General features: G+C 43.3%; 1 long non-coding RNA gene and 2 other non-coding genes across 3 annotated transcripts in view; all 3 read right to left on the bottom strand.

Moving 5' to 3' along the window:
• Window positions 1–746: 746 nt before the first annotated feature.
• LOC138513014 (uncharacterized) overlaps window positions 747–17,823 on the bottom strand; it is a 502,796-nt gene continuing 485,719 nt past the window's right edge. Inside the window, exon 4 of the long non-coding RNA XR_011281651.1 lies at window positions 747–1,045. This is a non-coding gene — a long non-coding RNA (uncharacterized lncRNA). The remainder of the gene's footprint in view (window positions 1,046–17,823) is intronic.
• Window positions 14,583–14,654, bottom strand: TRNAH-GUG (transfer RNA histidin (anticodon GUG)). Its single transcript has one exon. It is a non-coding gene; the product is annotated as a tRNA-His (tRNA).
• TRNAT-AGU (transfer RNA threonine (anticodon AGU)) lies at window positions 15,866–15,939 on the bottom strand. Its single transcript has one exon. It is a non-coding gene; the product is annotated as a tRNA-Thr (tRNA).

Raw genomic sequence — 17,823 nt, forward strand, 5'->3', positions numbered from 1 at the left:
GGTAAACAATGCTCCCCATTCCCATTCAAGCCCCATAGTGCTCAATGGGAATGGGGAGGCCTGATGAACCGGTACCATTCCGAATGGTGCCGGTGCATTCGTCATGGTCTGCTTGCAGGTGCCGGTACACCCGGCAGGTCAGTCGTGGCGGGTGGGAAGGTCACTCGCAAGCAGAACTTGTAGTTTTCCGGTACGTTGGAGGCCCATTGTGTTTCTATGATGGGTACTTCTTGTGGTACTAAGACCTTGGGTGCCCCAAATGCATGCAGTATTAAGGAGCAAACGTAGCAACTCCCATTGGTTGTTCGCCTTCCCATCGCGCTCATGTCGGAATACCAACTGTTCGAGTGTTCGGGTTGCGAAGGTCTCCCACTACATCTAATCTTAAGCCATGACATGCATCATATTTACATTGGCACGCTTGCCTTCTCATTCTGTCACTACACAATGTGAACCTTTTCCTTACAGTTATTGTTTCTTTAGCATTGTTAACCTTATATAGAGTTTGTTTTATCCCTGGCATCAATAGTTTGAACATTATACTATTGCATATTGCGGTTTGGGAGCTGCTACTATTTAAAAGACTATTGTTATTATAACCTGTATCATTTGTTGACATCATAAGAACGTCAGCTGTTGCTGCTAACATACTCACATTCAAATCAGAAAAGGAGGTAGGGTCAATTGTAGCTTTTGTAGGGTACATATAAATAGAACTGGGGACACTGGGTGGCATTGCAGTTACATTTAGGAGAGATGCAGTAACGTTTGAGAACATTTTTATTTCATTCAAATTTAGTTGTGCAATGTTCAAGGGTGTATTCCCATTCCAGGTTCATTTAACCCCCCCCCTTCTTTTAGATGGCCAACCCAGATTAAAGGTACCCCCTATAAATACCCAAAACAAACATATATTTTGCTAACAAAATCGTTGTAAAAGGGAGGCCACAGTCATAGCTGTAGACCCTAGTAATACTAATTCTAATTCTACTACTATCTACATTTGAAGAATCTCTTAGTGGTGCCATCTCCATCATCGTTGCACCTGCAGAAATTGGAAAAAACGGGGAGGGTTGGAGATTGGGAGGGGAGAAGAAGATGAGCAAGAGAGGGCGAGAGGAAGAGAGAGAGAGAAATAGATAGTTTTAGTTTCTGTAGCTCGTGCTCTGGCAGCAATGCATGTACTTTAATTATTTTCACATGCAGACATATGGTCAGTGTAGAGCTACTGGTTTGAGGTAGTGTTGTTGATTTCTGTCTGGGCGTCTGGTGGGGCTTATATTCGCCAATATCTATGCATTTTCTGGAAGCCAAACATAATGTAGCACATTTAAAGTGTGTCATATTGGAACAAGTGTCGGTGGAAAATAGGGGGGGGGGAGTATTTTACACAAGAAGCTGTTACAAAGCGAGATAGTCTGGATAGAATTGTTGGACGTGACAGGAGAGGTAGGGACTGCAGCCGGGTTGGCAAGATCCTTGCAGATTTGAAAGAGTTTGGCTGAGTTGTTAGATGCCACAGAGACGCGAGCTTGGATATGGGCGCCGATATTGCCTTTGGGGCAGGCGGCAGGCCAGTTTGTCAGAGGATGCACACAAAGCCCACCATTTCCTCTCAGCTACACACACTTGCGTTTTAGGGTAACTAGGTCAGAGTCGTACCAAGAGTTGCACTTGGCTTTGGGCTTCAAGCGGATCGTCATGACAGGGGCAAGAACATCAAGAATATCAGAGATAGAGGAGTAGAGCTTGGAAAGGGCTGTGTCAGGATGTGAGTCAGCCTGAGGTGGAGGAGGGGGAGAGAAAGTGGTAGCAAAGGCCTCAACTGACACATGCTTCATGGATCAGATGACCGAGAAGGTAAGTAGAAGTATTGGAATTGGCTTGACCTGAGGGGTAGTGAGGGAGAGATGGGAGGAAAGGAGAGAGTGATAACTCCAGGAGAGAGTAGTGGTCAGAGGGATGGAAAGGGGGAGGTCTGGAGAGATCAGAGCATCCAGGGTGTGACCAGCAGAATGAGTCGGGCCATAGGGGAGAATAGAAAGAGAGAGAGAGAGTTGCAGAGGTTGTGAAAGAGTCCAGATGAGGGTCAGGAAGCATCCAGATGGATATTGAAGTCTCCAAGAAGGAGGAGTTGAGTGGTCGAGGCCAGGAGGGAGGAGAGGTCCGCCCACTCAGAGAGGAATGAGATCATCTGACCAGGTAGATAGTAGCCACGGTAAGAGAGTAGCCAGGAGAGAGAGAGAGAGCCTACAGACAAGGCATTCAAAAGAGGAGTAGGCCTGCATAGGAATGACAGAGGCAGGGATACACTCTAGGAAGATCAGGGCTACACCACCTCCGGAATGGTTGGATCTTGCCGTAGAGAGGATCTTGTAGCCATCAGGGAGGAGAGTGTCAAAGCTCGTGACGAAGCTGGCTGTGAACCATGTCTCAGTGAGACCGAGGACATCGAGGTCAAGTTCTTCCAGGAGGCGGCAGATGTCAGAGGAGTGTTTGACAGCTGAGCCAGAATTGAGAGTGGCAATATGGAGAAGGTTCAAACCAAAGTGATCTGAACACTATGCACTCCCTGTAAATTGTTTGTATTATATATAGATGTAGGTTAGTGTTTTGTATTTATAGTGAAATTAAGTGTAATTTGAGGTGCAGAGGAGAGAAGGACAACCTTGACATCTAGGTTGTACTCAATATATGAACAAAGAAAAAAGTTCCCAATTAGGGAACTCGCATCCCCTGCACACTATCCGTTGTCTGGATAACCAGACTAGTAATTTAGGATGTAGTTACAGTCATATCTACATGGTCTCAAGTAAACATTCACAGTAACATATGTAGTCTTTTGTTTGAAATTACATGAATCAAAAATGACAAAATAGCAATTATTTATCCCAAGAATCTTCTTTTTATTCATGATGATGATGCAAAGAGGGCTCAACGCATTTCGAGTGAAAGTTACTCTTCATCAGGGGCATGTGTGATTCTACAGAAAAAGTACATATAGAATATTTTTTAGTAAAGTTCAAATATGCAGCATTGTAATTTAAGCTAACATAACATGCCAATGTACAAATACATTGTCACAAGAATATTTTGAGCTTAAGAAAGAATCTTTTATGCTTGAAAACAAATTTTTATAACTCTCTGGTACCCACATTTATTACATGTGTATTTCTTCAAAATTCAGCTATCTCTAAAATGCGTACATGTTTAGAGGTTAGATCATCACCATTCCCATTAGTATGAGATTGAGCCTCAAATTCCTATGGTCTACTAAAGGTAAACAAGAGTTTCAAAATGTCTGGTACATCAAAAGGGGACCAGTGGTTTAAAAGAATAGAATAGATTGCTAACCTTGCGTTATTTTCAGGGCACTCAGACTCGCGAATGGGGGTGTGGGTGGAGTTCTTCTCAATGGGCTGTAACCTAGTCGTGTTAGTCTGCATAAGCTGTGGCCGATATAGAGAGCCTAACTGTAATTAATAGTATAATCAAAGAAGGGAATAGAGATATATCTGTTTGAAGAATTGGGTCTTACCAGCTAAATGAGTGCTGGAGTAAAGGTGTGAACACGATCAATGTTAACTGGTTTAGTCCATGGGCGGACTCCTGGTGATTGCGCTCTGGATGTCTTATAAAACAGAGTACAGAGAAAAAGGATCTGATCAGCATTATTTAGTTGGACATTAGATCAGCGCCAACTTGTTGTAAAAGAATAAACATTTTGATTTATCGATCGTCTACGTGCAGTAGATGGTAGGTGTTAATTCCGACTATGGCAACTATTAGCAGTCAGCCATGGATGAGACTTCGGACCATGTTGGCAACTGGCCACGGTAAATAGAAAAGAAAGGGAATAAAAGGATAATCAATAATAATATTTAAAGGGCTAAAGAGCCGAATAGCATGCTCGTGGTAGGCAAGTTTGGTCCATGACTCGGAAGGTGCTTAAGACGAGCCACACCTACTCCCCTAATTTACCAATGGTGTCCGATGTGTGTGCAAATAGAGACGACCTGGGCGTCTCTAGACTCTGGGAAGAATGTGGCATATACACCTGGGGGGGACATGTATGATAACTGCAAGTTCAAGGGCCTGGCGGACCTGAATCGACAGTTTGGCTTACCCAAGGGACAGTTCCTCAGGTATATGAAGGTGAGGGAGGTGGCAAAACATAGGTGGGATGGGTGGCCTGATCAGCGTTCCTGGCCCTTGTCTACTCACTGGAGGACGGTTGGAGGCCTCTAACCAGGCTATCCAGTTGCCTACTAAGTGGCTCCAGCATTAGAAAACCTGGTCTGGGACTGGTGGGAAACTGATGTGGTAGTTGCACTCACTGACACGAATGCTAGGATCAGACTGCTGCAGATAATGTCCTTCACCGCATCTATATGACCCCTTGCACAGTTGCCAAATTTAACAAAAACACCAGGTCTGCTTGCCCCTGGTGCCACCAGGACGAAGCGGATCTCATACATATGTCCTGGAAATGCACAAAGATGCAGGTTTTCTGGTCCCGAGTTGAACAGGCTTGCAGAGGGGCTGGAGTCTCGAGACAGAACTGGACCCTGATGGCATGCCTCTTGGGTACATACACCAGACAGGTCAGACACAAACATATTATTAGATTTATGGACAGGAAAAAGAAGAATTACTATGTCTTTGAAGTCCCTGAGAGGCCCCCAATTCAAATTATGTCTGTATGACTTTAAAACCTGGTGTGAAACTTAAACAAGGGCGTCGGCTGGTTCATTGAACTCTCACAAGGGTGATCCAGCTGAAGCCTTTGTAGCCTGGCAATCACTTGTCCTCAGTATGCTCCACCCATCAGATGATAAACCGCCATGAACATCCCGACCACCTAAAATGTACATGGATTCAATTTAATGGCCCATCTCCCCTGACCCTTCCCACTCTGTGAGGCCGGACCCCATGTCTGAATATCTAGCCCTGCTGTCCCCATTCCCTGACCCCTACCCTGTAACCGTACCTGCCTTATGTATGGAAAGTCTGTGTTCATTACTGCAGTTTTGTTTCCTTGTATACATAAAATTGCTTGGGATGAATAATGTCATATCTGTAACTATTTTAGTTATGCTTGTAGCATTGCATCCTCATTCCTTGCACAACAAAGGCATTTAGAAATAAATCAGTACATTAACATATCACAATATATTATGACACAATAAAGCTATTGTCTATCACGATTGCAAGGGTGGGATGATCCTTCGCCTCCATGTCTTTAATAGAATTATGACTTCCTGGAACGAATATGTTGAAAATCTGAATTCTATGACAAGACTGGAGGCTCTGATGATGCTTTCTCAAAGTTTACTTACCACCAATGTTGCTACTTTCTGCTTGTTCAAAGTTTACTTACCACCAATGTTGCCACTTTCTCAATCGGTTTAAAATAAAAGGTCTTAAAGGTTGACTCATTCGACCAATCTGCTGATCTCATGATGTCCTCCAACTTGACTCCTACATTACAAGCCTTTGTGGCCATCGCTCCTCTCACCGAGTGAGTGCCATTACACTGCACCTTGATACCAGCTTGTACCATCACCCATTTTAACCATCTCGCCAGAGTTGTGGTGTCACCTCCCCAAATGGCCTACACAATGCTATGAATAACTGTGAGACTCCCGCAGGTCTTACATCCTTTGTGATATCTTCGAAGGCTACTAAGCATCTAACTGGACATAGTTTGGGTTGATTCAGGAAAGCGTCATAAGACACAGACTTCAAACCCGTTTTTGGTTGTTTCGTGATGTAGAAAGTGACTCTAGTCGGACATAATGACTTCATAGTCACCTCCAAAGCTCTGACATCTGAAGTTCTTTTACATGAAAAAAGGCATAAAAGCATTGTAAATTTAGCTAATAATGCCTTCCTAGATAATTCTGAATGATCAGGCCATGTTGAAAACAGTTTCAAAACTGTGTCTGCGTCCCACAACTGTGAGTACTTCTCCTTGGGTCTAGTCATTCTTATACCTCCCAAAAGTCTGCATATTAGTGGGCGTTCACTTATCGACACATCTTCGTTCTTAGGGTTGCCCACTGAGCTCTCAGAGCGTGCAGTGTTAATGATCCTATATGCTTTCCCTTGCGCTGCCATTTGTGCTAAAAATGGGCTATGTGCACTACATCTGTTCCATCGGGATGTACTTAACTCTCCATACACCAACTATGCCAAGCCCATGCAGAGTTATATGCTCTATGGACCCTGGGGCCCAGGATTTCTTGATAATTTACTAAGCTTGGCTCAGTAGGCACATCCTAGTCCAGGATCCCCTGAAATTGCCCAAGCAATCAGGTTGAGTTGCCTGCACGCACCAGCAGGTGGCTGAGTCCTCTGGGATCCCGCACAAAGAACTTGGGCCTTGGTAAGGCAACCAGGTTGTTGTGGGCTAATTGCGGGAGACTGGAAAACCAGTCTTGGCCCTTCGTATCTGGAGTGATCAGAATTAGAGAGGCCTTCTGCCTCCTCACCTGAGCCAACGTTTTTGCGATCAATGAGAATGAAGGGGATGCGTAACCTGTGGTCTGCCCACAGGATTGGAGGAAGGCATCTGTTGCTTCCGCCTCCGGATCTGGTCTCCAATTGAAAAACCGAGGTAACTGGTTCTTCAACCTCAATGCAAAAAGGTCGATCTGACACGGTCACCAACTCCTGAAACACTTTTTCATGCAGCTTCCAATCGTTGGCATCCCTGAGAAATCTGGAGTTTCATTTGGCTACCTCGTTCTGGCTACTTGGTAGGTACTCTGGAGTCACTGAAACTCATCTCTGTAAACAGAGGTGCCAAAACTCCTTTGCCAGCTCTGCCAACAGCTTGGACCTCATGCCGCCCAGTCTGTTTATATATCCGACTGCGGACATGTTGTCCATCTTCAAGAGTACGATCATTGTGAATTCTCCTGAGTCCAGCCTCTAACTGCAAAGGACCCTGCCAATAACTCCAGGCAAATGATGTGAAACAATGTTTCTTGCTCTGGCCATCTGCCGCCTTTCAACAGGTTCCTGCATCTGGCTCCCTAGCCCCATCTGCTGGAATCGGATTCTATTATTAAGTCTGAGGATGAGCCAAATATAGCTCTCCCGTTGCATTCATTCATGTGTTGGAGCCACCATTCCAACTCTACTCTCGCTTCTTGTGTAATCGAGATGCCAATCCAGTCTGGAAATGTCCTGTAACTACATCTCTCGCCTCGTCAGTGTGTGCCTGATCCGTTTCTTGATGTTGTTCACTTAGTGATCCTTGGATCGCGTCTACCACAAAGCCCAGGAATTCCATGGACTGTCCTGGCTGTACGTTGGACTTCCCCCAGTTTATTAGAAAACCCAGTCGTTGGGAGTAATTCTATTGTGGTATTCACTTGGATTTTGAGTAACACCCTGTTCTGACACATTATGTAAATGTCGTCCAAGTATATTATTAGTCAGATGCCCTGTTCTCTCAGGTGTGTCACTACGGGTTTCATCAGCTTGGTGAAACACCATGGTGCCGATGCTAAACCGAAAGGTAGGCAAGAGAATTCCCATGTTGTGTGCACCCAGAAGAACCTCGGATATCTCTGATGTTCTGTTGCTATGGGAACTGTCAAGTATGCATCCTTGAGGTACATTCTGGCCAGCCAATCTCCCTGCTGTAAGATGTCCCTTAGGTGTACCCCTCAATTTTCCAATGTCTGTAGATCACAAAGTTGTTTAACTCCTTCAAGTTGATAATTGGTCTCATCTTGTGTTTCCCTTTTACCAAGAACACTTTGCTTATGAAACCTACTAAGGAGTCTGTCACCTGTACAATGGTCGCTTTGTGCTCTAAGCATCTAAGCTCTGATTCTAGCAACTGCTGATCTTCTATGCTTAGGCATAGTTGATTTGGAAATGTTGTCTGCCTTGGTAGTGAGTAAAAATCTATGTGAAAACCATGTACCGTGTCCCAGACCCAGGCATCTTTGGATATGGTCTGCCAATATTCTACATTCTTTGCTAATCTCCCGCCCACGGCAGGAGGTTCTATGCTTAGTGTGCGCTTCTGTCAGCTCGCTCTCACCTGCATTATTTTGTTGCGGTCCGTATGTCGCCAGCCTCTGCCCTTTCCTCTACCCCGGGAGGGGAAGAACGGGTTTGGCTTCCGGTCTTCTTGTTACCTCCATTGTCCTCTTTCGTTGTAGGACCTGGTATATGGGTATTAACTGGCAGAGCGGCCTTGCATCTGCCAGCCCGCCGTAAAATGTGTCTACCAAGAACTCTTTTCATGGAGGCCTGCACCTTGTCCAGGGCAGCATACGAGTTGGCAAATTTTGTTAGGTACTTTAGGAAGGAGTCCCCAAACTGTTTTTCTTTTGCTACCGCTGCTGCCTACGAGGTTGCCAGCTTGCTAAGTTTAGGGTCTATTTGTACCAAAGGTGATCTTGTTCTTTTAGTTGTGATTGCGCTCTTGGCATTCCCCAACATGCATATGGCTCTTTGTGCCCATCCGGTTAACACCACCGGATCTATCGCCTCGTTCTTCTCACGGGCCTCCTGATCCCTCTGAAGGATCTTTGTGAGCGGGCCCACAATGTTCCCTCCAAAAAAGATTCAGTAATTAATATTTCTAGTCACAAACTAACTGAATTTGAACAAACTACTTTACAGAAGGGAATTTCATTCATGCCACATTACAGCAGCTCGTTGCTGAAAGAACAAATTAATTTCTTTAAACTCACACGAAAAATTAATTTTAAAATCAGTTTTGAGTCGTGTGAATTTGCGAATTCCCATGATGAATCAAGATTCCTTGAAATGCAACCTAAAAGCACATTTATACTGCCAATCCAGAATTCTTTACTGGATGCATTCCAAAAGCAAGTGATCAAGGACTTTGAAAAACTAAACTTTAAGAAACGTACTCGATCCAATATTATTCATCGTGTGTTACAGGTACTGGACAGGCTTTGGAAGAATCCAGAGCTTGTAATCAAACCTGCAGATAAAGGTGGTGCATTGGTACTCATGAATACTAGCTATTACAAAACAGATTGAAAACCAACTCTGAGATTCTAATACCTATTTAGAAGTGTTTGCTGATCCAACGGATGAAGTACGAAAGATCATACAAATGGTTCTGGCTGAAGATGAGGAATGAATCACTCATCGTAACAAGAACTTTTTAACCAACTTACATCCTTCTATGCCCATAATTTACACCCTTCCAAATGTTCACAAAGGCCTATTTAACCCGCTGGGGAGACCGATAACAGCTGCTAACATCAGTTTATTGCAACCTTTGGCCCAATACATTGACCGTGCAATACAAGCTTTGATCCATGGATTTAAAACATATATAAAGGATACCAATAATTTTCTCAATAAATTATAACGGATATCCTTTGAAGAAGACACTAACATCTTATTCATCATGGATGTGTCAAGTTTATATATGAACATCATCAGGGGGGTCTGACTTCTAAGGAAAATTGCAAAGCTGATCAATTATTTATTTTAAAACTACTAAAAATAGTTTTGAATAACATTTATTTTATGTTTGAGGACAGATATTTTGTCCAAATATCCGGTACCTCTGTTGGAGCAGCCATGGCCTTGAACTATGCGAATACCTACATGGCATACTTAGCAGAAACTCACATTTTCTGCAATTATAGATGGACAAAACATTTAAAATTCTTGCTTAGATTCATCAACGACCTGTTTGGTATATGGGATGGCTCCCATGAAGAATTGTCTGAATTTTTGGAGTTTATGGACTCAATGGCCCAAAGGATTAAGTTTACTAGCAAAACCAGTAAAACCTCAATAGAATTCCTAGATGTAGAAGTTTATACCAAATCTGGCAAACTTCAAACCACTGTATTTACTAAAGCAACAGATAGAAACAGCTATGCAACAAGTTTCCATCCGAAAGAAAAAAATTGAGAGTATACCATTGAGTCAATTTCTCCGATATAGATGGATTATTTCAGATAACTGTGAATACCCCATTAAGGCGAAAGAACTCAGAGAAATTTGTAAAACGTAGATACAATCAGGAATTAGTCAACACTAGTGCAGAAAAAGCCAGAAACATCGATAGGTCCGACGCATTAAAACCAAAACCATGGGACACAGGTGAGAATCTAGTATATGTGACCACATATACACAGCAGAGCACTCAAATTCAAATAATCGTCAAGAAAAACTGGAACACCTTGTTTTTGGATCCGGCACTAGCTAAACTTTTCCCAAATCCACCACTATTTGCTTACAGCAAGGGTAAGTCTACAAGAGATTACCTTATCAAAGCGGACTTTGCCTGCAAGAGGGAGAAAAATCAATATCACAAAGGTACCCTTCCATGCCACAACTGTAACAATTGTCAGAATTTGATTAAAGGGAACACCATCACTCACCCTCACAAAGGTCACACAATCAGGCTGTATCACACTTCCAAATGTGGCACCAAAAATATAATATGTGGCATCAGATGTCCTTGTGGACTATATTATGTTGGTCTGGCAACAATGAAGGCTAAAACCTGTTGGTCAGAACATAAATCAAATATCAGAATGGCATCAGACAAATCATCTGTAGCTCAAGATTTCATTCAACAAAGACATACAATAGCTCAAATTAGGTTCATTATTTTAGAACAAGTATGTACACCAAGAAGAGGAAGTAACCTTAACAGACTTTTATTGCAGAGAGAGATTTACTGGATTGATCGTCTAGACTCCTTGTCTCCTCATGGGATGAGCATGGATTGGGACCTCAGCTGTTATCTGTAATCCCTTACTAGTCAGCTAGTACACTCATTGTTATCTTTACATTGACAATATCATGATAATTAAATCAATTGTAGCTTCAATTACACCTTTCTACCGCAAGAACTACCATCACATGTCAAATTCTTGATTTCTGTTTGACAATTAGGAATATTTACTCATGAGCAATCCTTAGAATTTCTTTTTATGAATAATCTTCACTTTTTTAATTTTTGCATTCAGCAATCACAAATGAGTACATGCCACACTCTGTCTACACAGAACAAACTCATCCAAGATAATTCTTTATTATCACTCTTCCGTGATTTGCAAATCAGATGTTTGTCAGTTACTTAACTTTCATATCATATGATATGATAAGATATATGGCATTTATAACGCGCGTATACACAAGTGTTTCATATTGTTTCATACATACACAGTGGTGATTATGCCGCATACCTATCCAACATGGCGTCCCGACTTTTAAGCAACACTGTGTCAGTAGATTTATTAACTCCAAAGCAAATGCGTGCCGGTTACCACAGCAACCGAGGCACCATTCGCATACGGAAGACGAATAACTGCAGCACCATCGCAGTATACCGCGGTCATTGATACACAGTAAGATATTCATCTTGCACATCAGTTTCACCGCAATTAGCATGTTTCTCATTTACTAACTTGCAGAGAATACACTAAACAATCATCCCGTCATACAGTATCAGAGGGCCACGGTTAACTTTAATAATAAGCATCCGAACACTGACTATCATCGGGTTCCCAGCATTTTTTGACAATGCTTAAAATTAGAAGAACACACTTAGAATCAAGCACATTACAATGATACAGATCAATGATGAGATACTTGACTTTAAAAATGCAGTGAAACGCAGTCACCTGATCACATTTCATAACATCTCTGCCCCACAGGACTGGCAGAGGTACCATATCGCTATATGTGCCAATTTTACATCAAGGTACCACTTCAATCCTGTTTCACCCAAAAGGTGAGCATACATATCAATATTTTTAATAGTATTGTGCTAGCTATACTAAAGTTGGGGGCCAGACCGTGGGACCCAACGCTATTGCATAGTGAATGGTCCCAGGCCTGGCCACGCATGAAATATACTCACATTGAGTTTTCCCTATCTAGCTTGTACATCTTATTTTATCTCCAGTGCCCACCAACTCTGGTGCAGGGCACCTAGTGATTTATTCAGATTTCAAACTGAAGTAATCTATGGGAGAAGAGAAATCTCCGGAATACACAGGTCAGTGACCTAATGGTTTTTGTCATCATTGGTTGGACAAATTACTATAATGAACACACACATTGATGATACCATTTGAATTTGTTTTACAGAATTCATGAACATTGAAATACCTGATGAAGGGCATGAATGCCCGAAACGTGTCGTATTGACAGTGAAAGATGCACCAAATCTGAGTGTTTTCTTTCCTCTTGAAACAAAGATTTAGTTTATCTTTTACCCTTTACCCTTACCTTTGAAGAAATTATAAATACATCATTCAGAACGAATGTCACTTTTGTTAATGAAATATAACACACAAGCTTAAATGTGAAATGTGTAAAAAATGTTACTTTGTTTATGAACAACCTATCTTATATATTGTTATATGAAATGCGTGATTTTATGTATTAAAAATATACTAATCATTGGAACTTCATTGGCATTTTTTTGCCAGTGTGCCCGGATGTTATCCCACTTTCATTAGAGGGACCATATACTCTTATGTTTAGGTGATCTTGTAGCCAAGATCCTAATCTAGAGCACCTACATTTAATTTACTTTCCCCTTGAACCATTTCTTTGTTTTGTTACCAATACCCCTTGAGGTTTTTAATTAATCGAAGGAGTTCACCTCTACACCATTCTATTCTAATAGTTAAATATCTTGTCCTGGCAAGATCGCCAGGACCTGTCCAGACCTTTTCTAAAGTCCTTTTCATACTTTCCCATAACTGACCATTTTGTCATTGATCTCTGGGGTGTCAGCGATCCACTCAGGAAAGCGCATTATAGGGCATTCTGCCCTTAGCCTGTTTCTGACCTCCTTCGCCATTGGTGACCCAAGGCAAATCTTGAGGTATGCCACTATTTTCTTTGGTGGCTCTCATTCTGAAGAGCGAGGTTGGATTAGGGCCTCTGGACCAAAATCATCACCCTCTACTTCATCTTCCTCAGTGACATTTCTTTTCTTTGGCGCTTTCTTATGCTCCGCGCTTGACAATGATATCGAAGCTACCTCATCCTCCGTGTAATCATCTTGCCAGTCGTCATCCCCTTGCTAATCTGAGCTACTGGATGATCTGTCTCGCCACCTGCCTGTTCTTATTCTGTATCTCACCATCTTTCTCTTGCCACTCTTCTTTTTCTGTGGCGTGCCCATGGGCTCTGGGCTTCTTGTACCCTGCAGGCTCATTGTCTTCCCCATTTCTCCCTCCCATGTTCTCGTATCCCCTTGAGCTCTTCCATACCCTGGGAGAACTTTAGCCAATCCTCCATCAGAGTTATATGTTGGGATCCATGCCCCATAGTGGCTCCTAGAACCTTTTGCAACACTTGCCCGATGCCAGGGTGTATTCTCTTCTGGATGATGTTAGCCTTCCCTTCATCGATGGAACTACTCATGGCTAAGATTAAAAGGGAGGCTGTAGTATAAATATGAATATTTCAATACAGGAGTCTTGGGCCTGCTTCCCGTCAAATACCAATATATATATATATTGCAGTGAGTTCATACGCTGATCATCCAGCACCAGGTTTAACTGGTGACTGCGCCCGTCACTTGTAAGGAGCTGCTGAGGCTCTTAAGGCCAGCAGGGGCACTTTGCGCACCCTTCACTTTAAACGGAGAGCTTAGATCTACCTCTAGTCGTGTTATACATGATCCGCTCGTTCTCTCTCTCGTAACATGTCTGTCATACTCATCTTCAAGCGTACTGCTTATTCCTTTTCGCTGCCGTTGATTTATGGCGGTCAGGGATGTGTGATCTGGAGTGCCAGAACTTGAGTTTTTTGCGCACCAATTACACACCATGAACATTGTGCCCCCTGGCAGCCGGCCTCTAGGATTGCAGTCGCCTGTTCTGGTGAACCAAGATTCTACATAAACTATGCGGCTATGCTCCGCAACCTACTTCTATACAGTGCTCACGCTAATTAGTCCCTGTCTGCACAAGCGCGTTAAACATGTACCATACGCATCAACCATCAGCGAATATAAATGTACACATATCTCACTGCTCCAGCATCAAAAAAAAAGAGGCAGTTTCAAAGTAACAACAGTGTTTATGGGACTACTTGGATGTGGATTGGCTAGTTTTATCACGTGTTTTTTCATGCACCAACAATATCTTGGACAACCAAAGACTCTAAATAAGTGGGACTTGTAGTTTTTGCTTTGTTACTGTTATTATTTGTGATTTTGAACAGCTGCTCAAGAAGTAAAGTTTAACAAAGCATAATCCGAGCCTTAAGTCTTTCATAGAATAGTTTTTACTGTTTGCTGCTGGAGTTTTTAAACCCTCCGGTCTTGTTATAGAATACATGTACATATCTGAAGCGTTTCCTTGGTGGCCATCAAGCAATGAACATAGTGTAAGTGAATTAAAATAACCAGATTTCACTTCATAATGCAATATTTAAAACGTAATCTAAATATTTTCTAAGTCACCTGATTGCAGTGTCAGTAAATTAAGCTAATGAAATGCTATTTTATAATGTAAAATAGAAATTTGCTTTAAATAAAGCCAAATCTAAAAAAAATGAGTCCCAATTGCCGTGACATTGCCTCACCGCAATGCCGTGACTCGGATTCGAACCGAGGTTGCTGCGGCCACAACGCAGAGTACTAACCACTATACGATCACGGCGAGCTACTTGGGATATAAGCTGCACAGAGCGTGTTGCATCCTTATCCTCAATCCAGAGGATGATGTCATTGTGCATTATTTATTCCCAAATCAATTTAGCAGCCAGACTAACAAAATTGATGGTGTCAAAAGTGAGCGATCACAATACAATTCAGCAAAACAATACTACTGTCAAGGACAAATATACTCACATTGCTAAACAGACATTGCGATTTTAAATACATTAGCAATAATGTTAAGGTAATAGCTGTAAGGGACAGACATGTTTAGTGTGGTGGATGTGATGGGGGCTACAAACCTCAATGTCGATCTTATACTAAAATGGAAACGGTAGCTATGTAGCAAAAGTCATATTCGAATTATATTGCGCACTCCCTTCTAAGCCGGAGCTGAAAAGAAACACCTCCGTGCCCCCATACTGACACCTCTCCCTAAAAACGCGCATATAATAATCCGCATAAAAGAAAACAGCTCCAGGTAAATTATGACTATAAATCAGCATTAGTGCGTTTGTCTGTAGGGATTGTTCGGACTGGTTAGCGAAACAAGAAACACCTATTTTTGCATTTTTTTTTACGTGAAGCCGGGATCTCCATCCCGACTCCCCCATCAAGATGGTTGTGTGACCCTCAGTGTGGGGCGGAGTCGGTCGGCGGACCGAAGGGACCATGGCGCGCGCGGGTGCAGCACGTGATCATCACACAGGCACGTATTTACTGCGTCACTGGAACTGCTCGGCACCTTCATTAGTGCAGGTCAGGACCTGACGTCGGACAGTTGCACGTGCCAGTGTTGATGTCACAATATAGTTGATTTGTAGTTGATTGAAAAAGAATACACATTTCAAATCCCATTTCACAATGATTTAAAAGGGGGAATACCAGCATTTAAAGATGGCCGTCGCACTTGACTACCGTATAGTTCGGAGGGAGGCGTTATATTTTCACGATGCGTTTTCTGCGTTCAGTGCCTGGCCATTTTTTTTTCAGAAAGATTTCATATACATTATTTATTCATATTTGTGCTACGTTAACACTTGTGTTGGTATTTAATGAAAACTTTTCTCTAAACTGCCAGGGGTGAAAAAGTATCTTTTTTCTACAGTTTTGGGACGGTGCGAGGCAATCTATTAACTATACAAAATATTAATATTACAAACTTGAAGTATTTAAACTTCACAATAAGAAGGGTAGTAAAAAAACAAAACGTATAGGCACTGCTGAGATTCGAACTCAGGATCTCCTGTTTACTAGACAGGCGCTTTAACCAACTAAGCCACAGCGCCACCTCTGATGATCGCTTTTCTTTTCCGTATATTTGAATGACGCCACACCATGTCATTATATGTTATTTATTTCCTGACATACTCTTGAGAAGCACAGACTTCTATGACAGAAACATTGTTCTCCAATCAGGCTGTTTCGCCACTTCCTCCTTGCAGTACATTAACTCCATTTACCCAAGTCACACATGTACAGCCACTTAGTAACCATCACTGGAAGTATCACCTGTGGTTCAGAGCTCATCAGCAAGGCTTTTTTTTTTTTTTTTAAATGTGTTTATTGATTTTGACACAGTTGACTCATTGATAGACAATGTGGTATGCATAACTCAAGAACAACATTGTGTAACTTCCCCAAACCTCCCTTCCCTCCCCCCTCCCCCTTCCAACCGAGACCACCGAAATGTCCTCAGGCTTCTTTAGGATCTCGTGCCGGGCCGGGACTGTCCGTTTTATCAGAGGCACAGTCCTGCGCTTCGGGGTGGAGTAGTGGCACCGTAAGCGCCACCCAACTGAGCAAATCAGCGCTGGAGTCGAGGCGCTGCACGTGAATCGCCGTTTCCCACGCTGCAGTCTCAGCAGCTATCCATCTCCTGAGGTCGTCCCACCAGAGGGCCACGGTCGGACCTCTGGCGCTCTTCCATTTCATAGCTATGCGCCTCTTCGCGGTGATGTAGATCAAGTCAATGAGTCTATTCAGGGGCTTATTCTTGCTGCTTCGCTTGTATTGCCCCAATATGCAGGCTGCCGGCTCACGTATTTCTACCTCAATCCCCGCAGTCGCCGCCCTTTCGTTCACCTGAGCCCAGAACCTCTGGATCGTCGGACAGCCCCAAAACATGTGGGTCATTCCTGCCCTTGGCTCGTGGCATTTTGGGCATGTCTGGGTTGTAGCGCCTTTGAACTTAGAAATAGCTTCGGGAGTAGGTAGGCCCTATTGGTGATGTACAGCTGGATGAGTTGAAGACGGGCATTCCTGGAAATCTTTCTATGGTAATGGGTTATTTTCTCCCATGCTTTGTCTTCAAATTCCAGGCCCATTTCTCTTTCCCACCTCCCTTTGCATTTTAGTTCATTCTTGGTCGAGCCCTGCCGAAGGGCCTCATATATTCTGGAGATTTCGTGGCCGCCTTCAGCAGTGTCCAGTATTGACTCAACGATTTCATTTTCTAAGATTTGGACAGTAGTCTCCGGCCATCTAATCTTCAGGGCCTGTGTCACTGCTCTGTGGAGCAAGAACTGGCCTGTGGGCAGGCCTGTGGATTCACTGAGGTCCGTGAATGTCATGAGTTCCTGGTCGTGAACAAGGTCCCCAAGTACTGCCACCCCATAGGGTTCCCACTGGGTGCGTGTTTCTGTGTGTCCCCATGAGGATTTAGCCATGACTGCCGCAATGGGGATCTGCGGGGAGTACGGGTCTGGCGGTCCCACTGTTCTGCAGGCTCTCTTCCAGAGCTGAGTTCCAAGCTTAATCAGGTAAGGATACTGTCTTAACGCCCCCTGTTCCACCCACAGCAGGTCTCGGAGTAGCAGTCGAGGCAGGGCGGGTTGAAGCAGTCGGGTGTCTGTAGTGGCTTCGTCTGCCATCCAATGTGTTACATGTCTCAGTTGGCTGGCCAGGTAGTACAGTTCGAAATTAGGGATTTTCAATCCCCCTTTTTCATAGGGCCTTTGGAGAGTGTCGAGCGCCACCCTGTGCCTTCCACCCTGCCACAGGAACCCTCTACAGAGTTTGTTCAGCTCCCTGAAAAAGACGGGGGGGGATGCAAAAGGGGATGTTGGTGAAGCAATGCAGTAGGCGGGGGAGTGCCACCATTTTGAGGAGACCTGCCCGCCCAGTGACAGAGAGAGGGAGCTTACCCCAAAAAACCATGGACTTAGCAAGTG

The sequence above is a fragment of the Ambystoma mexicanum genome, chromosome 12, assembly GCF_040938575.1.
Source record: "Ambystoma mexicanum isolate Mex_15411 chromosome 12, UKY_AmexF1_1, whole genome shotgun sequence".
Lineage (NCBI taxonomy): Eukaryota > Metazoa > Chordata > Amphibia > Caudata > Ambystomatidae > Ambystoma > Ambystoma mexicanum.